The following is a 26,473-nucleotide window of genomic DNA, read 5'->3' on the forward strand; positions in this document are numbered from 1 at the left end:
AGCTCACAAGACTCAGTTGCATCAGGACTTTAACACCCTTCCAGACAGCTTCCATCTGAGAAGCCATCTTCAATAGCCATTTGGTTGCATGAAGTAGTACAAAAATTCAGAACAATCCCAGAAATTAAATGTGGGTGTGAAGATCAGAGCAGGAATCCTACTGACAAGGTTTGCAACGAGCATTTCATATGACAGGATGCACACAGGTCACAGATTGTAACTGGAAATCAGTGTAGGTTTCACAGAATTAGAGAACGCTAAGTGTTGGAAGGGACCTCTAGAGAGCATTGAGTCCAACCCCACTGCCAACGTAGTATCACCTAGGACAGGCCCTGTAGGAACATGTCCGTATGGGTTTTGAAAGCCTCCAGAAAAGGAGACACTACCACCTCTCTGAGCAGCCCCATCCAGTGCTCCAACACCCTCAAAGTAAAGAAGTTTTTCCTCAAGTTGAGGCAGTTCCTCCTGTGTTCCAGTTTGTGCCCATTGTCCCTCATCCTATCATAGGGCACTGAAAAAAGACACCTGCCCTCCAGATATTGGTAAACATTAGTAAGATCCCCTCTCTGTCTTCTGTTCCCTAAGCTAAACAGCCCCAGGTCTCTCAGCCTTTCCTCATAAGATAGAGGTTCCAGTCCCTTAATCATCCTTGTACTTTTAATTCGACTCGTTCTAGTATTTCTCTGTCCTTCTTGAACTAGGGAGCCTGGAACTAGACACAATACTCCAGGTGAGGCCTCACTGGGACAGAGCAGTTGAGTAGGAGAAACTCCCTTGACCTGCTAGCCATGCTCTTAATGCACCTCAGGACAACACTGGCATGCTTGGTCACAAGGGCACATTGCTTCACATGAGTACCTTACAGTCCAACAGGACTCCAAGATACTTCTCCATGGAGCTGCTTTCCAGCAGGCCAAGCACTAATCCGTACTGGTGCTTATTCCTCCTCAGATGCACGGCTCTACATGATTGTTTGGTTTGCTATCCAACTGCAGTGAAAACCTCTCAGCATTTTGAGTTTTGTGTTCTTGAAGATGACACATACATACGTTCCTCATCAATATCCTCTGACATAACCTCAGTGGTACAAAACTACTGAAGGAACACAAGCCACATCAGACAAGGAGTGAAGGGAAGAGTTACTCAATCCTTTGAAGGTTATTTCTTGACAGGGGCCAATGGCAGTATTCAATGTGAGGTAAATTATATGGTTATAGTACTCAACAAGGAAAAGTGCTCTGACAACCAAAGTTTTTATGGAAAAGTGGGAACTGTCTAATCACATCTGAAAGGTAGGCAGGTGCCTGGGAAGAAAGTGAAGACACCTAGAGAAGTTATAACTGCAGAAGTCTGCAAATTTTGTACATTGTTTTCCACTTCACAAGATCACAGAAACATTCAGGTTGGAAAAGACCCTCAGGATCACCAAGACCAACCAATAACCCTACTCTACGAGGTTCACCTAAACTGTATCCCCAAGCATCTTCAAACATCTAATGAAAATAATGCAACACACAAACATGTACACATCATTAATGATGTGTTTATATTAACTTATAATCAAAATAGTTAAATATCTCTTGACAGTAGCCTCAAGAGATATTCACAGAGGTTAAAAGGAAAACAAACAAACAACCCAAGAAAGAAAGGGGAGGTGACCTAGCTTCCCACTTCTGCAGCAACTCTGCAGCTCAACTGGTAAAAGACCTAAGAACAAGGCACAGGTTACACCAGGTTTTCAGTGACACCAGAACAAGCTTTAAAAAATAACCATTTTAGATTCTTACAAAGCTGATTTAAGAATAAAAAGTAACATTAAAAAAACATAAATTTAAAAATAAGTCCTTCCCATTGAAATTCTGAATATCAATTTGGGTTTTTTGGTGGCAAGGGCAAGTTTTTCGAAACACCGAGGTTACACCAGGCAGCTTGGCTGATTCTTTTGTTGTGCTACAGGCGAAAGACAAGCTCAAGTTAGACTCAGCTTCACATCTGCAGTCAAGAAGCCATTTGGAGCATAACAACAACTTTATGACTCAGCACATTTTTGGACAATGCCACATTTATATTCTCCCCTGTCACGTCAGTAGATGGCACTCTCTATATTTATTATCTACATGCTTTGCACACTTGCCAAAAAAAAAATTGCTTCTTCTCATGGAACTGTGGCAGCAGATCCCAGGTTCCTTAAATGGCTTCCCTCAGTGGGGAGCTCTGTGCTTTACCTACTTTGCAGTGTGGATTTCAGTTTCCCTGGGCACACAAACTGGTCAGGTATATTGAACTGGTTCCATAAACCCATGGAAATGCGAGTCTGTTCTTTATGCAGTTAAGAGATAATCTGATCTTCCATCCACAGCATAAGGACACCAAAATGCAGATGACTTCGCATTGGGCAGGAATGTTGAATCAGGAGTTGTGTGATCAGTAGAGTAAGAAAAGTTATTTTCCCCCTGTACTCAACACTGGTGAGGCTACATCTTGAGTACTGGGTTCAGTTTGGGGGCATTGTCCACAAGAAAGACATTGAAGTGCTGGAGTACATCCAGGGAAGGGCAACAAAGGTGGTGAAGGATCTGGAAAACAGGTCTTGTGAGGTGAAGCTGAGGGAACTGGGGTTGTTATGTCTGGAGAAAAGGAAGCTGAGGAAAGACCTTCTCACCCTCTACAACTCCCTGAAAGGAGGTTGGAATTAAGTGGGTGTTTGTCTCTTCTCCCTAGTAACAAATGCTACGATGAGAGGAAATGGCCTCAAGTTACACTGGTGGAGATTTGGTTCAGATATTAGAGGAAATGTCTTGACTAAAGGAGTGGCCAGGCACTGCAAGAGGCTGCCCAGGATGTTGGTGGATTCACCATCCCTGGAGGGCTTTAAAAGACCATGTGCACACACCACTTCAGAACATGGTTTAGAGGGTATGGTTGATAGTTGGACTCTATGACCTCAAAGGTCATTTCCAGACAATATGATGCTACAATTCCATAATAAGCCTTAAAATTGGCTCCTACTGCAAAGGCCAAAAAATTCTACACAAAGAAAATATCTGCACACAATACCAAAAATAGGTCTATGTCAAAGCAGGCCTCTTCATTCACCTGGTCAGCTCACTAACCATTTAGTCATGAAGATTTCATTTGTTAATCCAAGCACCAGAGTCACGGCACGGCAGACCAAAGCCCTCTTCCACATACACCACCTACATGAAGCTCCTTCAATTTAAACTTATTAGTTAAAAGCTTTTTCTGCAAGAAGAACAGTAACTAGTCTGGGGTAAAATCTAACAGGTCCACATGACATACTACAACCTAAAAATAGTTCAGAACAGTAAGAGTAGAGCTGACTGCTTACTAGAGCACTTAGGTTAGTATGAATTCCTCAGAGCACTATTTTTCCAACATCTGCCTTATGAGGAAAGGCTGAGAGGAGAGAGCTGGGGCTGCTTAGCTTGGAGAAGAGGAGACTGAGGGACAATCTTAATGCTGATCAATATATAAAGGGCAAGTATCAAGAAGGTGAAGCCAGACTCTTCTCAGTGGTGTCCAATAGCAGGACACAAAGTAGAATACAGCAGGTTCCACATAAATACAAGAAAAAAAATATTCACTGTGTGGGTGCCCATAGAGGTTGTGGAGTCTAGAGGCATCCAAAACCTGCCTGGAGGTGTTCCTGTGTGATTTACTCTGGGTGATCCTGCTCTAGCAGGGCAGTCAGATTAGATGATCTTCAAAGGTTCCTTTCAACCTCTACCATGCTATTGCATGCAAGTTTCACACCTTTGAAAGAGTCTCACATGGGAGCAGCTTGTTTTCTGCCAAAGCCTGCTTCGTACAGGAAGCTCAGAGTTCTGAATACTAAGCAAGTCTACAGTCTTGTTTATCCTCATAGATCAGATGAGACTGGAAACAAAGATGAGAAGAAAATAAGTGTTTCTTATCAGGCACTATTACACTAAGTGCCACCTCATCAGCCCAGTAGGATGACTACCTAACACCAGTACAGTCCTTCTTTGAAAACATTTCTAAAGTATAATAATACACTAAATTTGATAAATGCAGTTACCACCACCATTTAATTGATCCTTGATTACAATCAATTATATTTCTGAAACAATCAAGCATCCTACAATTAAAAATAATTGATTCATTAGCACACCCCTAGTAGACAATTACACAAATGCATTATTTATGTAATTAGATACATTTACAGTTCATTATTCCATTTTTTATTCTATTGTTGCAAAGCTACAGAAGTAGCTTTTGAGCCTTCCCCTGCCTTCTCTTGACAGAGATCTCATTTGTTTTATTTAACCAGTTCCAAATTAGAAATCAAAAGCTGAAAGAGACTCAGTCTCTACAAAAACAGTAATTAAAGCTCATCTATTTCTCATTTGGTAAAAAAAGTGCAACAAAATATTTTCCAGGGGTAATCTGCTTATTGACTTAGAGAAAGCAGCTGTAAACAGCAGATTTTTGAAGGTTTCAAAAATGTGAGGTATGCCAGGCTCTTGCTTAAAGAAGAGTTTAACCATGCACACATAAGAGAAGTCAGTGAAAAATTATGGTGATCAGAGCTGCTTCCAAGCTTAAAAGTAACCAGTGGCCATGTATTTATCACTCTATTGTGGCATGAAAACCAACTCAAAGTCTTCACAGTCAGGACAGCAGACTAAGGATCTGTTTTTAAGATGTTCCAGTCCTTCACATAGTTTACCAAGTTCACTTTATGGCCATGAATGTCCAACCTCGCTAAGCAAGTTTAACAAAATCTGCAAACCAAACACTGCCTCTCCCCCCAAAAAAAGATCACAAACCCAAAGACTCAACAGAACAGCCCACCCCATTGTCAAGCTATTTAGCTGTAGTGCCCATTTTATCTGACTGTTCTTGCTATACCAGGGGAAGCTAACACATACTCTGAATTCCTTTCAGAAAGCATAATGATGTCCCCAAGTAGGATGTTACTAAACTTCCCACTAATGTGCCTTTACCACATAATTCCATGTTCAGCAGAGAACTGAGAGTAGCCTATGGGCAGTTTCCCAGCCCTGTTCATGCAACGCTGTTCTGAAAGCTAAATGTTTGACTTACCTCCAATCAAGATGCCCACTTCAGGGTTTGATGTGTTTCTTTTCCATCATTTCTATACTATTCAGACATGATTTTTATTATTTGAGAACAGCCACAACCTGGTCAAACCAAAGAAGCAAGATGTATGAGAACTAGAAAGGTCACCTCTGGTCTGAGAAAGGAGAGAAGTGAAAGGCAGGCATACTGAAAGCTCACCAAGCAAGACATCATAGCCTGCCTGCTGACTGAGGAAAGTACTAAAATAATTCAGGACTGAGTAAATGCCAATACATTCTTCCATCATCTGTATACTACCATCAATCATTGGTCTCAGAAGACTTAAAAAAACAAATCTATCAGACTTTTTTCCCCATGGAGCTCTGAAGCAATGGCCATTAAGAGTTCTCCTCTGGTCCCTCCAGACTGAATGTGGGAGGGCTATGGCACAATTTTTGACCCTAAAATAGTGACCAAATGAAAAATTCAAGCAATAGAAGTCTGCATGCTTCTATGATAGGTTGCAGCAACCCTCATTTTCCAAAAAAATATGACAATTTACTTCAAATTTCTTCATACAAATGTTTGTAACATTTCTATCATTGCTCAGTTTCCATGCATTTGCATGTTCTTAACAAAATAAAGATTAAGAAAGTTCATTTATCTGTCTGTTACTGGCTTTACCTCTCCTAAAGAAAGATAAAGTAATAAAGCATCCAGCATAAATGTAGAAGAACTTACCAAAACTACTCTTTTGTTAGAGTTCCCAAGCAAAACTCCTCTCCAGAAAACCCTCAGGCAAAACAGTAGATTTTTTTTAAGAACCAATTGACAACATTATAAAGGAAATCACTGTTCAGGAGAAAAAGGAAATCAGAAATATTTTTAAATCATGCATTCAGTCCTGAGTCTTCTGGACTGAATGGACAGAAGTTACTTTGGGTATACATCTATGTGGCCAGCTTTATGATTGCTCTACCCACTTTTCACAAGTTTAAAGCTGGTCTTTTCTTCACTTTGAGGGTAGCAGAGTATTGGGACAGGCTGCTCAGAGAGGTGGTGGAGTTTTCATTTCCGGAGACATTCAAAACGCACCTGGATGTTTTTCTGGGTGACTTACTCTAGATGATCAAGCTCTAGCAGCAGGGTTGGATTGGATAACCTTCAGAGATTCCTTTCAACACATACCATTCTGTGATTATTATTTCTCCAGGCTTATTAAAGACTACAAAACAAAGTAAGAAGAGTATGCAATCCTCCTTTAAATCTACTGTTTAGACCAAGTAGAAATTTCTAATCCACGTAGAGGTTCAGAGTTCCACAGCTTCAAAGAAACTAAAACATACTGGTCTACCATACAGCCCAACGTTCTCCCTCATTTCATCTGGACCTCACTTACAAACCACCTCAAACTCCATCTGCAGAGAATCGCGTCTGCCTTCAAAGTCATTACATCTTAAAAATCAGAGCAAAGTTTCTCCAAGTGTGTTTATTTAATCCAAAACATTGACACGCTGACAGCTGTTGAGCTGCTTCATTTAGTTGTCACAACAGACCATAAAGAACCACAGCGAAATGGACACTTCTGCGTGTGACATCTGCCACTCTTCTACTAACTGCTGCTTCACCACAAACATTTTACTGAATAATTGATTTGGCTAGGTGCATGCAACAGAGTATTTCTTTTTAATGCATTAAAACATCTGGGTTTTTGCTCTGCCTAATGTGATGAAGTCCAAATAGAAGATTGGAAACTGCCATTTTTGGCTCTGACACGAGAAGGACTCCCGCAGAGAGCTAACGTGCCTCATCTACTCAGGAAAGCACACCTTCTGTAAAACAAGATGAAAAATGTAAGCTTCAGCACAAATCAAAATTCTTAGGAAAGCTTCATCTCTACAGGGCTGCTCTTGAATCCAAAGTATCTCCAGCTCAGTGGGAAACATCAGTTATATGAAAGCAATTTGTAATATGCTCCAGGTAGAATATGGTGGCCTTCATATGAAGGGAAAAAAAATCATTACAGCAGACACCTATGAAACATTTAATCTTGAGGAATGTAGAGTGCTTGGGCCTCTCAAAGAGCTTGTGGGAATGCCTGAGAATCAGCAGTTCTGAACACCAGGCTGAAAGTCAGTAATTCTCTGACTCTCAGAAAAATAAAAAAAAACAACAACTGAAGTCTGGGTTTGGAACCAACAGAAGCTTCAATGACAAAGTCTCCTTGAAACACATTTGCTGAAACTGCAAGATAGAATACTGAATGCTACCAAGATATTCACAAGTAGCAGGTGCAAACCACAAGACCACACAGCAACAAACAATCTTTCTTTCAACTGGAGATGACAAAGAACTGCTTCCATAATCACAGAAACATCCAGGTTGGAAAAGACACTCAGAATAACCAAGTCCAACCTATAACCCTACTATGCAAGATTCACCTTAAACCATATCCCTAAGCACCACATCCTAACAACTCTTAACCACATCAAAGTTTGTGACTCAACCACCTCTCTGGCAGCTCATTCCAGTGCCTGACCACTCTTTCCATGAAAAACTTCTTTCTAATGTCCAGTCTAACCCTACCCAGTATCAGCTTGAGACCATTCCCCCTTGTTCTGTCTATTCACACAAGTAATTAGAGACCAGCACCAGTCTCTCCACAACATCACTTCAGGTACTTGTAGACATGGGTTCTCCCCTCAGACTCTTCTTCCTCAAACTAACCATCCCCATAAGATTTATTCTCTAGGCCCTTCACCAGCTTTGTTGCCCTCCTCTGGACCTGCTCCAGCACCTCCATATCTCTCTTGTATTGTGGTGCCCAAAACTGAACACTGAACACCAAAGCTGAGTCCAAGGGGACAATCACCTCTCTACTCCTGCTGGCCACAGCATTTTTAATACAAGCCAGGATGCCATTGGCCTTCTTGGCTGCCTGGGCACAATGCTACTTTATATTCAGCTGCCTGTCTATTACAGCCCTCAGATCCCTTTCTGCCACGCAACTCTCCAGCCACTTTGCCTGTAGCATTGCTTGGGGTTGTTATGACCCAAGTGACCTGGTGTCTGGCATTGTTGAAACTCATCCCATTAATGCTGGACCATTGATTTAGCCTATCCAAGTCCCTCTGAAGAGCCTCTCTACCTTCATTCAAATCAACACTGCCACCCAACTTGGTGTCATCTGCAAACCTGCTGATGACATTCTCTGTGCTTGAATCAAGATGTTAAGAAGTGGTCCCAACACAGATCCCTGAGGAAGATCACTACTGACTGGATGCCAATTGGATTTAACTCCACTGACCACCACTCTCTGGGCCCTCCTGTCCAGCCAGTGCTTTATCCAGGAGACAGTGTGCTCATCCAAGGCACAAGAAGCCAATCTGTCTGCAAGAATTGTGTGGGGAACAGTATCAAAGGCTTTTTGAACGTCTAGGAATACAACATCAACAGCCTTTCCCTCATCCAGCAGCTGGTGATCTTGTCATAGAAGGAGATTAGGTTGGTCAGGCAGGACCTGCCCCTCAAATGCATAATGTTTATGTTCCCAGCTTTGTAGAAAGTATAATATTTGTCTCTCCAGATGAGCATCTAAAAGTACAGATCTAAAGACTAAAATAAAACACATTTTCAATATATTCCTTCAGCCTAAGTTCCCTGTTATTGCCATCTATTTTTGGTTAGACTTGGTGGTCTTAGAGGTCTGTTCCAGCCCTAATGATTCTATGATCTAAAACAACAGGCACGCTTCTAATACTGATTTTGGCTTTTTCCAAATGCCTGTAGTTTGTCACCAACTTGGTGACTTACCTTGCTTGGAAACAGAAACTAATCAGAGAAAACCAGCAGCTCTGCTCTGTACCATTATAAGTTTTACAGTAATGTTTAAATACAAAATGCACTGAAAAACATAGTGAAAAGCATTCTTCCTAGGAAAGCACAGTATGCTTGGCTAGCGATGCCTTCAGAGGGCATCCCTCAGACACCGCTACATGGCACACCGAAGGTGCACCTGATTAGACATTGGGAATCGTATCCTCTGGGAATCTGCAGTTGGGTCAGAGGGTAATCCAAAATAGGAACTCAGCAGAAGCCACTTTATTGTCATAGGATGGAAAAAAAAAAAGGTATATCCACATATGATAACCTTTTTGGCTCGTTTTGGAGATGTTCAGCACTTCACTGGACCTGAGTAGCCTTGTTTAACTGTGAAGTCAGCCTTGCTCTGGCCAGGAAATTAGGTTAGATAACTCTAGAGCTCCCTTCCGGGAGCATACCACAGTCCGTACTAAGGATGGAGGTCTCTAAACTGGGAAGTTGTTCTAGTAACAGTAATAGCTAGGCCTTATTGAAGTACTGCTTTAGATCTGGAGTTATGTCCTTTGGACCTTTTGGATCATTTAAGAGAAGTAAGCATAGCAATAATTGGAGCAATGCGCTCCTGTACACTTATTTCTTGATTAATTAAAGCTTATCACCATGAAAATTACTTTCACAGGGCAATTCCCCAACATGAATGCGATAACTTGCTCTTTCCACCTGTTCCTTAGTCTCCAGTGACTACAAGAGGCAGAAATTACTGCTTTGGTATAGAAGCCTAGTTTTTAGGCAGATCAAATTCAATAACACAAATTCCATTAATTAATGGCCAGAGAGGAACCAGTGACTCCTCACTAGAATAAGGTTCTCCATCCCTACTGTTTACACATCTTTGGAGGCAGCAGAGAAACATTAAGCCCCACCTAAGAGCCATATCTATTCTCCTCATTATTCAGAGACACAATGAAGAAACATGGCAGTGGTGGGTTTAGCTCCTGAAGTATTAACAGTGAGTATATTATAAGGCCATACTATTGATAACTCCAAGATACACATCTTTTTCTCTGCCCTGAAAAGAGTTCTGAAGGGCTAAATTCATCAATAATGGAGGCAACTGCAAGTGTACCCTTAAGATCTCCTTAGACCATTAGTCTTGCTCTCAGCCTTCCTCAGCAAAGCTGGTGTGTAATGCTTATCAGATGCATTATTACTGGTTTATCTTAATGACTGAATGGAAATTTGTCTTATACTACTCTAGAATGGACTCTGAAAATCATAGAAACATAGAATTGCTTTGGTTGGAAAAGATCTGTAAGATCAAGTCCAACCATTACCTAACTTGTGCTAAATCATGTCCCTTAGCACCACATCTATACCTCTGAAACTCATCCAGAGATGGGTTTTCAGCGACTTCCCTGGGTAGCCTTTTCCAGTCTTTAAGAACTGAAAGTTTCTTCACATATCTCAACCTAAACCTCCCCTGCTGCAACTTAAGACCATTTCCTCTCATCCTAGCATTTATTACTAGAGAGAAGAGACCAGCTCCCACCTCATCACAACCTCCTTTCAGGGAGTTGTAGAGGGTGAGAAGGTCTTTCCTCAAGCTTCATTTTCTCCAGACTAAACAACCCCAGTTCCCTTAGCTGCACCCCACAAGACTTCTTTTCCAGATCCTTCACTACCTTTGTTGCCCTTCTCTGGATGTACTCCAGCACTTCAATGTCTTTCTTGTGGAGAATGTCCCTAAACTGAACCCAGTACTCAAGGTGTGGCCTGACCAGAGCCGAGTACATGAGGACAATCACTTCTCTGCTCCTCCTGGTCTCACTACTCCTGGTACAAGCCATTCTGCCATTTGTTTTCTTGTCCCCTTGGGTACAGGCTGGCTCATACTCAGATGACTGTCATTCAATCCTCCCAGGTCTTTAGCTGTTGGGTAGCTTTCCAGCCACCTTGCCCAAAGCCTGTTTCTAAGCAATTTACTGGGTGAAATTCCAAGAAAAGAAAAAAAAAAAAAAATATATATATATATATATAGGATTGATTCTTAATTTACTTCTGTGCTTTTGAAACAACAAAGGCAGTGCAGACACTGCACAAACATCTGTATCTAACAATGCAAGCAAAGACTCTTATTTGCTATAGTCATATCCTCTGCTTTACTACAGTCTTGCCACAGAGGTTACTGCCAATCAGGGGCAGATACAGCCCCAATTTAAAAGGAGAGTGCGGGGCCTTCTGATGCTAACTGGACAGCTTGGCCTTCGTGGTCCTCTCCTTCCCCATAAATCCATGCCTGTGTTTATGACCAAACCCACTCTTTCACTTGCCTTGATGGAAACTGTTCAGCAGTCATCATGCAAAGATGTCTAGGTTTGTGCAGGGGCATTAGAGTAGAATCTGCTCCAATGTTTTCCAGAGAAGGTCAAGAGAGATGAAACTGCATTCATTCGTTTTCAAGGCTTTTGCCAGAGCAGGGGTTTTCAGCAGCTGCACAGTGCTGCAAGTTGGCATAAGTTCTTGTTATACTGCCATGGGCTAGATTCAAACCCCTAGTTTAACACTGATGGTAAACTACCATTAGTACTGTTCCTGTACTAGAGAAAATAATCCATGAAATCCATCATTTTCACAGCCACATAAAAATTTACCATGAAAATGTTCAGCTTCACAGACTTCTGCTCACTCCTGCTAATTTCTTTCTTTGCATTTCATCTGAACTGCTATCTTCTATGAAAGGGGAGGAGGGGGGACAAGGGAGATAAAAACAGACAGAAAACTGATTTTTTTTTTTTAACATTTTAGACTGGGACAAATCTAAATTTAGATGTGCCATTACTAATTCATCTAGACTTTTGTGGAAATAGCAACCAAAACAGACAAGTTGTTCTTCCAGATGACATAATCCTCACCTAATTCAATATTCACACAATCATAGAATTAACCAGGTTGGAAAAGACCTCTAGGATCATCCAGTCCAACCTAACACCTAACCCTTCTAATTAACTAAACCATGGCACTAAGTGCCTCATCCAGTCTCCTTAAACACCTCCGGGGATGGTGACTCCACTACCTCCCTGGGCAGCCCATTCCAATGGCAAATCACTCTTTTTGTGAAGAATTTCTTCCTAATGTCCAGCCTAAACCTGCCCTGGCACAGCTTGAGACTGCATCCTGTTGCTCTGTCACTGGGTGCCTAGGAGACCAGGCTTTTGCCTCTTTAATTTTCGTCCTACATGACCTAGCAACATTCTTAAATTTTTCCTGAGTTACCACCCCCTCTTTCCAAAGCTGATCTGCCCTCTTTTTTCTCCCTTAACTCCTTTACAAGTCCCTGACTCATCCAGGCTCTGCTTTTGGCACATCGGCACAGCCTGCTCCTGTGCCTTCAAGATTTCTTTCTTGAGGCAGGTCCAACCTTCCGGGACCTTTTTATTTTTTAAGGGCTTTTTCCCAAGGTGCCCTTTCAGTTAGTTCTTTGAATAAGCCAAAGTCTGCCCTCCAGAAGTCCAGTGTGGATGTTTTGTTGCATGGGGAAGAATCTGGTTACCAGTACCAGCTGAAGGCCAGAGAATGGTACAGCCACAAACCAAGAGTTCAAGAGCAAGTTGGGACTGAACCCTATGGGCATATCTGACCTTTCCTCCCTGGAATCAGGCATTGCTGCAGTTCTCCAGGCACAGGGTGGGGGGTGTGGTTGGGGGCAAGTATAATAGAGTTGGCAGCACAGGAGAGAACTAGTAACTGAGGAGAGGGATTCTGTAGTTCTGTCCACTTCCATGTAAAAGGACAGAAGTGTTGTAAGGCACTACCCTTGCTAAACTGTGAGTTCCTCACCGACCTCAAACACAGGACAGAAGCCTACCAACTAGGTCAGATCACCAAAGAAGAGCATAAAAGGATGGCACAAGCAGCTGGAGCACAAGCTAAAAGCTCAAGATGCAAACCAGGACCACAAGAAACAAAGGAACCCTATGATCACAGCTGAGCAGAGACAGGTCAGGCACACTCCTGATGTGGATCTGCCCATAACCTGCCCTTAAAGTGAGTGCTCCAAAACAGGGAAGTGTTTGCAATATCTAAACATGAAGTAGGAAAATAGTTTTCCAAAACCAGTAACATTTCAGGCTAGTCAAGTAAGAAAGATATTTAAAGTTTTGAGAAGGCAGCTCTTTTTTCTCTACCACATTCTTACAGACTAAATTTTTCCTCTTTAGTCTTGTTCTAATCCAGCTGCCACTATGTCCTTCTAGGTGTATAAATACTCCAGCCTTCTTCTGGCTGCTTTGTGTCTGTCCCCTGCTTGTCTCACAAGTCTCTCACTCTCCTCATTTGTTCCATTTTAAAACCTAGCTGCCAGTCTACACGTTCCAGAAATATGCCCCTCTTGAGAATGCCCATGGGTAAGGAGCAATCTCCTTCTCCAGAGATTTCCATATCATTCCAAATTCAAGCAGCCACCAGAAGGAAACTGTGCAAGCTATTAAACGTCACAAAGTATCTATGCAGGAAGCTGGAAAGAAATAAAGCATGTATTAGCCTTTACAGCCAGAAAGACTACATCACCAGTGGTTCAGAGAGAGTGTGGAGCTGATGCAGAGAAAGCCAGAGGGTTGAGTACTTTTTGCATTGGCCTTTGTGAAGGAGATCTATCGGTGTCAAGCAGAATTAATGGCAACAACAGTCAGAGCTCAGCTGAGAATGCAGATTATTAATTACATTTGTCAAAATTAATTGGCCTGACAAATATCAGCTAAGATATATATTTTAAAAAATGAAAACTGGTGTCTCATGGAGGATGGGTGAAAGTCTATTGCCCATGCTTAGAGCAGGAGGAAAAAGGAACTAGGAAACCATAGACAACTCTAAATTTCAGATCAGAGAAGATTTCCAAATAAAGCAAAGCACTCTGTGCAGCTATAGGATAGCACAGATAAATATCAATCAGTATAGATCAGTTAAGAACAATCTAACAGTCCAGTTTCTTCCTGTGTGTGGCTAATAGCCCTTTTTAGTAAGAGAGGAGAAGCTGTCACACACCTTGACTTCAGTAAGTCATGATGAGATGTGAAAACAGAAATTTGATAACTGTGCTCACAAAGGACCAACGTTTCACTGTGAGACAGAAAGATATATTGAGTGGTGTTTCAAAGGTTCTGCCCAGGATCCAGTCTTGGCAGCGTTTTAATAAGATAAAGAAAAGGAGGCTGAGGGGAGACCACCGCAGTCTCTACAGCTTCCTGAAAGGAGAATGGAGAGAGGTGGGTGTTGGTCTCTTCTCCCTAGCAACAAGTGATAGGACAAGAGAAAAGGGTTCTCAACGACTGGAACAGGCTCTCCAGGGAGGTGGCTGGTTCCTCATCCCTGAAATGGTTCCAAAGACACCAAAATGTGCTGCTGAGGGACATAGTTTAGCACCAGACATGATAGAGACAGATAATATCTGGCATTTTTAGTAGAATGAAACTTATGCCTTAGCCATTTTTCCCTTTCTTATCCTTTTTTTTTTTTTTAGTAAGAACTGATTTCTAACTGCTAAGTGTGAATGTCCAACATGACCCAGAGTTTCCACTCCTAATACTGGAGTCATTAATAGACTTTACCCCAGAATTTTCCCTGTTGATGACCTATTGCTATGGAAGTCTATCTCCTCAGCAAAACTGGAAGAAATGCTATACCACTAATCACATCATTAATACAGTCCTAACAAGCTGAGGTTCATAGCCCCTGGATGCTGATGAATTTGGGGCAGATAAAATTGCTTTGCCCGATGTTTTAATCAGCTGCAATGTTTGCTGAATGGTTGGACCCAATGATCTTAAATGTCTTTTCCAACTGAAACAATTCTATAATTGTGGAATCATATAATTATTTGGTTTGGAAGGGACCTTAAAAATCATCTAATTCCAAACCCCTTGGCACAGACAACGACACCTCTGACTAGACAAGCTTGCTCAAGGGCCTATCCAATCTGCTTTTCAACACTTCCTTGTTAAACCTCATGACTTCTCTCACCAAAAATTCATGATAGACATCCAATTCAATTAATTTGGTCCATGCTTGCCACATTGTTTTGTATTGTAGCATCCATACTGAGTACATCACAAGTAAGTCATAGCATAGCAGCTCAAAATAATACATGGTAAGAATAAAAAAGGGGAGGACAAGTTAGAGAGAAGACTTGACAGGTGGAATTTAAGCTCCAGACAGAGATTCTCAAAACAATTACACTCAGTTATTCACCCATCACCAAAAGTGCCTGCTGAAGAACACATGAGTTCTAAGGTAAAAAAACTGCCACTCAGTATTGTCCTTGTGTGTTAGACTGGAACACACTCTGCCACAAATGCACAATAGTGCAAATTCTAAAGATACAGTCCAGTTCAAGCACATTACTGCAACCTCTCCCACTCCAAACCCATTACTCAACAGGCTCTGTTTTCATATTGCAAAATCCCTAACCCCACAAAAGATCCTGGAAATCAGCCATGCATAGAGGTGTGTCAAGGATAACAAAGATGATGGTGGTTTATAAACAGTGAATAAATGACCAGGAAGTTATTTGTTTCAGGCATTCTTAAGTGTAAAATTGCCATTTGACTGCTACCAAACTTGCAACAAAACAAAAACATACACTAGGAAGAGTCCAGCTCTTTCCCAGTTCTGGGGTCCTCAGTTCAAGAGAGACAGGGAACTACTGGAGAAAGTCCAACAGAGGTTTACAAAGATGATGACTAGGCTGGAGCATACCTGTTATGAGGAAAGGCTGAGAGACCTGGGGCTGTCTACCCTGGAGAAGAGCAGACAGAGAGGATCTTCTCAATGATGATCAGGATCTGAAGGGTGGAGAGCAAATGGGTGGGGCTGGGCTTCTTTCCATGGTGTCCAGGGACAGGACAAAGTAACAACTGGCACAAACCAGAGCACAAAAGGTTCCAGATGTTCATCTGGAAAAAATTCTTCACTTAGAGTGCTGGAGACCTGGACCATTCTGCCCAGAGAGGTTGTGGAGTCTCCTCCTCCTCTGGAGACTTTCAAAACCCACCTGTATGCTATCCTATTCAACCTGCTCTAAGTCAACCTGCTTCAAGCAGGGGGCCTGGACTAGATGACCTCCAAAGGTTGCTTCCAACCCCTATCATTCTGTGATGCTGTGATACAAATTTGGCACAATTGACAACGATAAAAAGTTCCCTATGGAGCTAAATAAGCACCAATTTACATACACAACAAACAAAAGAAACGAGTCTAGAAACAGTGCTGTATGACACCTTTTTTCCTGAAAGTGCATCCTAAAGATGTTCATTCCAAACTATACCTGTACAGCTTTTCCATAATATTTATTAAGCATGTATGTGTACAGAACTAGAGATTTTCTTTTAAACCTGTCTCATGTTTCAATCTGTTTGTAGACTCAAGTATTGTTAATTGAAATTGCTAACACTGAAATCAATGGAGGTCTTCTCTGAACTTCCCTCTGAGACCAAGCAATGGATGTTTTCAGTTCCTTTGATTTACTGGATTCTCATCTTAGGACTGAGGTAACCTCAGTTCCTCAATCATCTTGACCAGTGAAAAGCAGAGCCAAGAGGGGAAAGTGTTAGATATTCACACTGGGATGACAGGAAAGAAGCCAGGTTGTAAATATCCCCACATTTACTCCTTCTAATACCCCTGGGCTGCACTTAGGGTCAGGAGGATGAAGCAACCTAAAGATGTCAAGCAATGTAGCTGTCACTCCCATGCAACCAAGAAGAATTTTGCTGAGCTGAATCTGCTCTCTACAGGTCTCACAGCAATATTAAACTGATCAAACAACACCAGCAGCCTAACTATTCAACTTATTTGATATTCAGCATACACTCTCCTAACTGTTTCCAATTACTGTGCTGTTTTTTTCTGGAAGCAAACAGTGCTTGGCTGTGCTTGGGACCTATTAACATTGCTGCCTCAGTCACTGGAAAGACAGTGGCTCCAATGCTGTGCATGTGTCTGTGGATGCAAGACCTGATTGCTTTGAAAATGTGCTCAACTTGCCTGAAACTTGGCTGGTTTGCTCTCCTCAATGAACGGATCTGGCTCATTTTTCCCCACCAGGAAGAATCACCCTCTCTCATTTTCAAATAGTACCACAGAGCTTTTCTCAAAAGAAGCTGGTGGATGGTCTGAGCTTGCTAAGCAGGTCTTTTGTGTCTAGCCAAATATGTGTTCATGACAGTGGCAACTACCTGCATTTTCCAGATGTTAGTTACTGACAGAGCTATCATTGTCCTAAAACAGACATCCCTAGTTCTACATTTAAAACATACCTGGGGAATAAGCAAAAGTAACTGAAACCAATACAATATCAAAAGTATTTTGGTTCATCCTTCAAACTACAGATTATAATCTCTTTCAGCATCACCTTTAGAGATGCGATATTATGCTTATTTGTTCCGTAGTTTTATGGTGGTGTAGCTTCTGACTCTTTCTTAAGTTGGATGTATTTGAATTCACTTTTGTGCTGCTCTGCTTTCCAGAGCAACTTTATTTAAGGTATCAGTCAAATTATCTATTATATTAAAGCAGGTATTAGAGAGATTGGGCTAGAAAGTGTCTCTCTCTCCTCTTGTTCATTCTCTCTTGGATAAAAGAAGTCATATTCCATTCAAGGTCTGTTTGGGACTTTGGAAGAAACCTTGATATCTACATAGGGATTTGATTCTCTGAAGCTTTTTCCTATAAACACCACACATTTGCTAAGCAGAAGCAGCCTGGACTGTTTCAACAACAGAGAGGTGTATTTTGAATACAGTTAAATTCTGACAATACATTATCTCCTTGAAAGAAAACTATTTCAAAGAGCACTGCCTCATAGGCAAATTGCAATATATTTACATAAAGAGGAGACCACCACTAGCAGATAACCCTTCAAAAGGGAGTGAAATTACTTTACAGTGTACTTTAAGAACCCCTCTGAGGAAAAGTGTCCATTACATGATAACTTGTAACATAAATACTTGATTACGTACATAAGTGCATTTATCAAAACCTTTCCTCTACTGTAAAAAAGAAGAATCTACCCAATTCTGTTATGACAAAAGCATTTCTAATGGCTAATGCAACACATCACAGTTAATTTACAGCAGGGAAAAAGAAAAAGAAAAGGATAATTTCAGACATTTCCAACTGCTGACCATCTTCAAAGCAGGAGGACAGTACTTCAAGAAGGAGGGCAGTACTTCAAGCAGGAGGACAGTACTTCAAGCAGGAGGACAGTACTTCAAGCAGGAGGACAGTACTTCATGGATGTAGCTCCCTGTTGTTAGTTGTAAATACAGCAGATTTCTGCAAGACATCAGCCTAGATCTATCTGTGTACAGATAACTGAAATCTCTTTTTTTTACCCCCATGAAAGGGAATCCCATTCAGAAGACTGTCATAACTAGAGTCAGGCAACTAAATTTTACTTTTGATTACTGCTGCTCAATGTTTGTATAAAACACTGGAGTGCACTTCTCTGTTCCACTTTCTCTGACAAATACATTTTCAGAAATAAAAATTGATCCTTCTAAGCAGCACTTCAGATACAAACCTTCCTATGAAAAGTTCTAGACTATAGCAGAACATGCTTCTTGCTAAGTGACCTGGATGCATTGACAAAGAACTGTGCAGACTGACCAGTGTCTTGCTCTTCCATATGAAACTGATGATTCTATATCAAACTCATCTTAGAATCAATATTGAGTTATCATAGCATGGTGTGAGTTAGAAGGGACCTCTGAACATCATCACCCCCCTGCCAGTGCAGATTCACCTAGAGCAAGTTGCACAGGAATGCAACCAGATGAGTTTTGAATGACTCTAGAGACGGAGACTCCACCAACTGTCTGGGCAACCTGATCCAGTGCTCTACCACCCACAAACCAGAGAAGTTCCTCCACATGTTTAGATAAAACTTCCTATGTTCAAGTTTGTAGCCACTACCTCTTGTCTTGTCAATGTGCACTACTCAAAAAAGACTGGTCCCATCTTCCTGACACCAACTCTAAGTATTTGCAAGTATTGATAAGAGCCACTTTCAGTCTTCTCCATGCTAAAAAGCCCCATGCTCCTTGGCCTCTCCTCATAAGACAGATGTTCTATTCCCTTATTATCCTTGTAGCCCTTTGCTGTATCTTCTCAAGCAGTCCCATGTCCTCTTTGAACTGGGAATCCCAGAACTGGACACAGTACTCCAGTTAAGGCCTCACCAGAGCAGAGCAGAAGAGGAGGAAAACCTCCCTCAACCTGCTTGTCACACTCTTCTTGATGCATGCCAGGATGTCATTGGCCTTGTTGGCCACAAAAGCACATTGCTGGTTCACGGTCAGCCTGTTGTCCACCAGCACCCCTCAGTCTGTTTCCATAGAGCTGCTTCCCAGAAGGCCAGTCCCTAACCTGCACTGGTGCAGGGAATTATTCCTCCCCAGATGCAGGACTCCACTCTTACCCTTGTCAAATTTAATGAGATACCCCCTTGCCCAGCTCTCTGGCCTGTCCAGGTCATGCTGAACTGCAGCACAGACTGACAGGGTGTCAGCCACCCCTCCTAGTTTTGTGTCAATGGTAAACTTGCTGAGGGACCACTCGGTCCCTTCATCCAAGTTGTCGATGAATATATTGGACAGGACCCGGTACTAGCCCCTGTGAATTTCACTTATCACAGACCTTAACCTTATAGTGGCGTAAAGCACAAGGTAACATTAAGTACAAAAATCTTTTAAGACATTATAAATAATTATTATTTTTTAAAAAAGCCTTACCAACATCCCTGGCTTAACATGCCTCAAACAATTAAGTGCAGGGACTACATCCCCTGTACAGCAGCCACAAAAAATGTCACCTGTAAACCACAAGGCTTTGGCTTCTCCTGCACTGTCAGGTGAGCCAGGTGGTTTTCACACACACACACTGCACCAAGTTTGAAAAACAGCTTCCAGCAACAGTGCAGTCCAAGTCCCCACAGCACAGTGCTCAGAGCAACAGCAAATGTGCAATTGCTTCCACTGTAACTCTGATGGCCAAGAGAGCAGAGATTAGGGAAGGAGAAAAGTCTCTATTACCCAGCTGAAGATGGCCTCAGCTTGCCAAACAAGGTGATGTTTCTTCCTTGCCTAGCATAGTACCTTAACATACTACTATTACACTTGCACTGAAAAGCCAAGGCCAGACTGCCTGCTTAGAAAAAGCTGGAACTCCTCAGCGTGACACCACACCTCTTCCTCTACTGGGAGTAGATGCTGCAGTCCCAGCTTTCTGGACTCCACAAAGCTACCAGCTCCCCTAAGCGTTTTTGCCACCCTCAGCATACATCTGCCCCAGATGTTACCTCAACATCTAATGTGTCTAGAATGAAACCTTGGGTCAGGGTTCAGGTAAGTGCTGGAGTTCAGCTTTCAGCAGCAAATAAAAAGATGACGTCCAAATGGATGACATCTCAGAACAGCTACAGCCTCCACAAAACGTTAAAGCTGCAACTGGAAGAGTCTAAGTGAGCTAGTGCAAATCCTTCATCCCACCTAGGGTGTAATTATATCATTCTGCTTGACAATGTGACATACAGGGGGCAATAAAATATGCATTTCACAGAGAGGCCAGAATGACACAGCTCCTATGGATGGTTAGGCTACTTAATTTATGTTTCAGAACTCATCTGAATTCATTTAGCATTTCCTACTCTATTCAGCCTTGCTATAGACAGCTGCTTATATAAAGGTTATGAGAAATAAACACTTTTAGGCATGGGCAATTTATTTCTTCCTTGAACCTGACTATCTTTTGTGAAATTGCATGCTACAGAGCAATAACTACAACATCTAATTTATAGAAAGCATGAAAACCAAAGGCTTCCAACTGCTGCAGAATAGGAGAGTTGTAAATATGTTCCAGGAAGGATGAAAACAAACAACAAACCAAAGAGAGAAAAAAAAAATTTAAGGCACTGAAGGTGGCTCAAACAGTGAAGATTAATGTTTTACTTTGTTTACATTTTTTTCAAGAACATGTTCAAGAAAGCCACTTACTACGTCCTGTGCTTCTTGCATCTGCAAAATAATTAACCATGGGGTGGGATTTTTTGAACAGGAGAGGAGGTGGCAAACATCTCCTGAGTTCTTGCAAAGTGAGAAGGTAAATAAATATGTGAAGGCTTTGACTGAAATGAAACAGAATCCCTCAGCTCCAAGGGAGTTGTTTGCTGTCCTTTAAAAACAGGTTAACCCAGTGTGCACTTCATTAGTATTCTAATTGTCAAGTAGTGCTCAGTGGTTGTCTCGGGTTGTCTGATTAAAAATTAAACAACACGATTTTTTTTCTTCCATTGCCAGATGCACTAAAGTGTTTAAAGTCTTTTTTTTTTTTTTTTAATTAAAATCCCTTCCCAACACTTAGACTCACATGCCACTGGAGCAGAGCAGCAACTGACCATACTTTGCATGAGTAGATCATCAAACAATACCTAATTCTGAATTGCAGGGCAGAGTTTTAATAGAATTACAGAATCACAGAATTGTTTGGGTTGGAAAAGACCTTCAAGATTATCGCTGTTCTTCCCTTCATTTCAGCTATCGTTGTGCTCTCTGGGGCTGAAAGGAAAAAAATATGAGCCTGTGATCACGGAGCATGGCAAATGGCTCCACAACCCTGGAGGTGCTCAAAACACAGAGAGGTGTTATGCTGAGGGACATGGTTTAACACCATGGCTAGAGAATGGTTGGACTCTGCGATCGTAAAGGTCTTTTCCAACCAACACCATGCTCTGATCTACAACCAGCTATGGAGCACACAAAGCAACTGGTTTCCATCTCTAAATAGACATGGTGCTTTGGAAAGGATGTTGTTGGGGACATGATCTTGGCTTCTGAGCTGACCACAAATATCTAAAACGCAAGTGTCAGAAGGGCAGAGCTAGGTGCTTCTCAGTGCCAGGATAAGGGGCAGTGGACAGACTGGAACACAGCAGGCTCCATGTAAACATAAAGAAAAAAAAAATCTTCACTCTGAGTGGGGCAGAGCACTGAAGCAGGCTGCCCAGACAGGTTGTGGAATCTCCTTTTCTGGGTGATCCTGTACTAGTGGGGTGGGGATACCTTGGATGAAATGAGCACCAGAGGTACCTTCGAACACCCACCATACTGTGAGTACTGAGCACTAACTACTCTTCCAATTATGCACTTATTAACATAAAAGCTTCTCACCACTCTCACAGTAAAGAATTTCTTCCCAGTGTCCAGACAGTCACAAGGATTTTTAAAAAATATTGAAACCAACCTGACAATTACCACAGCCACAGCAAAGCTTTCATCGTCATCATCGAGGTTTCTATCAGGCTCACCTTCCCCTGCTTACACTTAGACAGTGACAGTAGTTTCAATACATGCCCCAGATAGGGCTATATAGTTTAATGATCCAAATGCACATGTTTAATAAGCCTCTTCAAATTTATTATTTAAATGTGAAGAGCAGAGCTGTAAGTAAAGAAATGGTTATTTAGGAAGGTCGGATCACAGTCCCAGGGAGCACAGAGAACTGCTGCACTACATCACATCAAAGATGCCTAACCCATGCCCTATCTCCACGTCAGGCCAGCAGAAATGCTTCAAGTGTATGAAAGAGCACAGCCAGCTCATCTGTTTCACCTGTTCAGTTCCACACAACTCAGAGCAAAGACTCTGGAGGCAAAAGTTGTATGGAGAGTAGTTGTCATGATAGCCACCCTGGTAGCTACCACACATGAACATGCCCAAGCATTTAGTTCCTTTCTTTCATTGTTTTCACTCCACCAATAGTGTGTTCCATGATGAAAATGAATTGCTGTAAGACTACAAGAAAAAGAGTATTTTTGTTTTAAACTTGCTATATTGTATTATCACTGGAGACACTGTAAAAACCAGAGAAAGATGAGTCATTGATCATTTTACTCCTTGGCAGTCATTTCTCTTAAAATAATTCTGTTTTATGGGCTGCACATCATAGTTGCAGAGACATAAGGTTGAAAAAGTTTTGCATATGCATGTAGAGAGGACTGAAGTTTGCCTTAGATGTTATTTCATTCATTCCACCTTCTCCCAAACTTCTCAGATTATTCTCAAAATCTACAATAATATAGAAATTATCATCTCCAACTACCACCAATCTGCACCCTTGACTTCAACTTGTAACAATTAAAAAAGTCATAGAATAATTAAGATTGAAAAAGACCTCTGAGATCATCAAGCCCAACTGTCAACCCAGCACCACCATTCCCACTAAACCATGTCCTGAAGGGCCATGTCTACATGTTTCTTGAACACCTGCAGGGATGGTGACTCCACCACCTCCCTGGGAAGCCTGTTCCAACGCCTGATCACTCTTTCAATAAAGACATTTCTTCTAACATCTAATGTAAACCTCCCCTGGTGCAACTTGAGTACACTTCCTCTGGTCCTATAATTGCTACTTGGTAGAAGAGACCAACATCCATCTCACTACAGTCTCCTTTCAGGAAGTTGTAGAGAGCAAAATGGTCCCCCCCACCCCAGCATCTTTTCCTCCAGACTAAACAACCCCAGTTCACTCAGCCACTCCTTACAAGACCTGTTCTATAGACCCTTCACCAGCTTTCTTGCCCTTCCCTGGACATGAGCTGACTGCAATGCTCCGTTGAAGTGTGGATGCATCAAGTGAGCAGTGACAGGAATACAAACAATGAAGAGTTTAACAGAGCAGCTGTGGAAGTGATCCAGTAAATGTGGATGCTTGCAGCTTAGCACTTCCAGTGCCTGATGGGTAAATACTCGCACATTAAAAATGTGTGGGATCACTTAGTAGAGTTTAAATAATTTATTTCTCAGGTTTAATGTTGATGCACTACTGAAAGAGAACTTGAAGGGATTTTATTATGGAGCTCACACAAGATATTTAGTGGTGGTTAATTGTTGTATTCTTACAAAATTCCCTGTACTACGGTAAATGTAGAACGCAGGAGGTTACACCACAACACACAGAAAAAAAATTGTTTCCTGGAAGAGTGGCAGAGCACTGGACCAGGCAGCCCAGAAAGGCTGTGGAGTCTGCTTCCCTGTAGACTTTCAAAACCCATCTGGATGTATTCCTGTGCAACCTGATTTAGGTGAACTTGCTTTAGCAGGGGGTTGATGATTTTCAGAGTCACTTCCAACTCCTACCATTCTGTGAAACATCTCAGTATTTGGGAGTCAAACTTAGCCCCACAGGCTTCCATAAATAAAGTATTTACTATGACCAAAATATTGCAAATTTTAAGCTAAGAGCATTCTTTTCTGCAATGAAAGAGTCTTGGCACCTTAAAATAAATTCAGCAGTTTTAAACTTACCAATGTCACCTCCTATGCTTAAACACTGCATAGTCAACAGCGGAGTAACCCAAAAAAGCGGCACGCAACCATGCCAAAACTCGAACTTCACTCAGCTGTGACTTCATTCCCCAAGCTATGATTTTGCAAATTCTTTTTCAGGAGGTGAACTGAAGCACCTGGATTTGTAGTAAAGGGCACCTCTCCAGCATTACCATTTTTCACCAGAAAAACCTACAGCTTCCCATTCCACCTCAAAAGGAAAATGCCTACGCTGCGGAGGAAGAACCAAGAAATATTGGCCTGCCCTGATGTTAAATCATTCTGGCAATGACAGGCATTCCTACACATGATGCATGTGCAGCTGCAAAGAAGGTCATTGTGTTGTTCTCCTTGGCAGTTAATGTTACGTGCTGAACACCTCAGCCTCCATTTTAAATGTACACTAGCTTCCCTCCCGTAAAAGTTAGATGAAAAAAATCTGTCAAGCAATTAGATTTCTGAGTCTAATTAGCAAAGGCTTAATTCACTACTGATACCTTTATGTGAGCTACTTCCACATATTCAGAGCTTTCTATGCCACTGAGCTCCAAACTAATTTACCAATGTTAGATAGTATTATGTACTGTGATAGTAAATAAGAGAACCCTCAGGGTGGTGGCACTCCATGATCTTAGAGGTCTTTTCCAATCAAAACAATTCTGTGATTCTGTAATTGTGTGTAGAGGCATGTTAGGTCCAGGCTTCTCTTTAGACATCCACGTTTTCAGATCAAAATCAAAGCTGCTGGGCTCACTGTGTGCACAAACCAGGTCAATGCTGTGCATGCAGTCAATCCTATGTTTCTAACAGCACACAGGCTTCAGCAGCAGCCCGGCACACACAGCGTCCAAGTGCTTCCTAATCATTATAGCCAAAGGGAGAGCACAGAACACCCTGCAATGAGTACACACAGATTTCTGCCATCACTTGGGTCAGTCAGCATGGCACTGACAAAAGTCAATGGCAACAAGCTTATTTAAAAGTAACAGAAACTTAGTCTTGAAGAACCTACCCCTACCAATTATCTGACTTCATTTTAGCAAAGCAGTGCTATACTCTCTAGACGAGTCATTAGGATTAGCTTAGCACTAGCTCAGCTACACCTATAAAACTGGCCCAGCAAAGACAAGATTCACTGTGAATCATACAACTGTTGAGACTGGAATAAACTTTTGAGATAAAATCCAGCCACTTGCCTGCAGCTCACAAACCCACTGCTACTGCGAAGCCACCACCACTTACACCACATCCATTGGCACCACATCCCTTTTAATTACTGCCAGCAGTGGTGACTCCACCACCTCCCCGGGCAGCCCGTTCGGTGCCTGATAATCCCTTCTGTAAAAGGGCTTCTTCCTAATACCCAACCTGAACCCCCCCGGCACAACTTCAGCCTGCTTCCTCTAGTCCTGTCACTTGCTGCATGTGAGAACAGACCGACCTAGATCCAACCTCCTTTCAGAGAGTTGTAGAGGGCAATAAGGCCTCCCTTCAGCCTCCACTGCTGAAAACTAAATAGCCTCAGTTCCCTCAACCACTCCTCATAGGACATGAGCTCAAGGCCCTTCATGAGCTTAGCTGCTCTTCACAGTATCACAGTATCACCAAGGTTGGAAGAGACCTCACAGATCATCAAGTCCAACCCTTTACCACAGAGCTCAAGGCTAGACCATGGCACCCAGTGCCACGTCCAATCCTGCCTTGAACAGCTCCAGGGACGGCGACTCCACCACCTCCCCGGACAGCCCATTCCAGTGTCCAATGACTCTCTCAGGGAAGAACTTTCTCCTCACCTCCAGCCTAAATCTCCCCTGGCGCAGCCTGAGGCTGTGTCCTCTTGTTCTGGTGCTGGCCACCTGAGAGAAGAGAGCAACCTCCTCCTGGCCACAACCACCCCTCAGGTAGTTGTAGACAGCAATAAGGTCACCCCTGAGCCTCCTCTTCTCCAAGCTAAACAAATACGCGATGGCTCACTCGTGTAGTTAAGTGATTTATTGCTCAGACACGGAGATCCCCTCCCGAACTAAATTCCCCACCTGAGTTCTTCTGATCTGAGGTTGTAGAATAACACTCCAGCAAATAGCAGATAAAGGAGAGTCTGTGATTTCCTTAGAGTTCTTTTGAGCCTTTAAAGTCACTCAGTCTTTAGGTAGAAGAGTCTTTTCTTTGATTTACTCACTGTTCCGCAGTTCAATGCAGCTAGGTTCGAAGTT

This window comes from Pogoniulus pusillus, chromosome 7, assembly GCF_015220805.1.
Source record: "Pogoniulus pusillus isolate bPogPus1 chromosome 7, bPogPus1.pri, whole genome shotgun sequence".
Lineage (NCBI taxonomy): Eukaryota > Metazoa > Chordata > Aves > Piciformes > Lybiidae > Pogoniulus > Pogoniulus pusillus.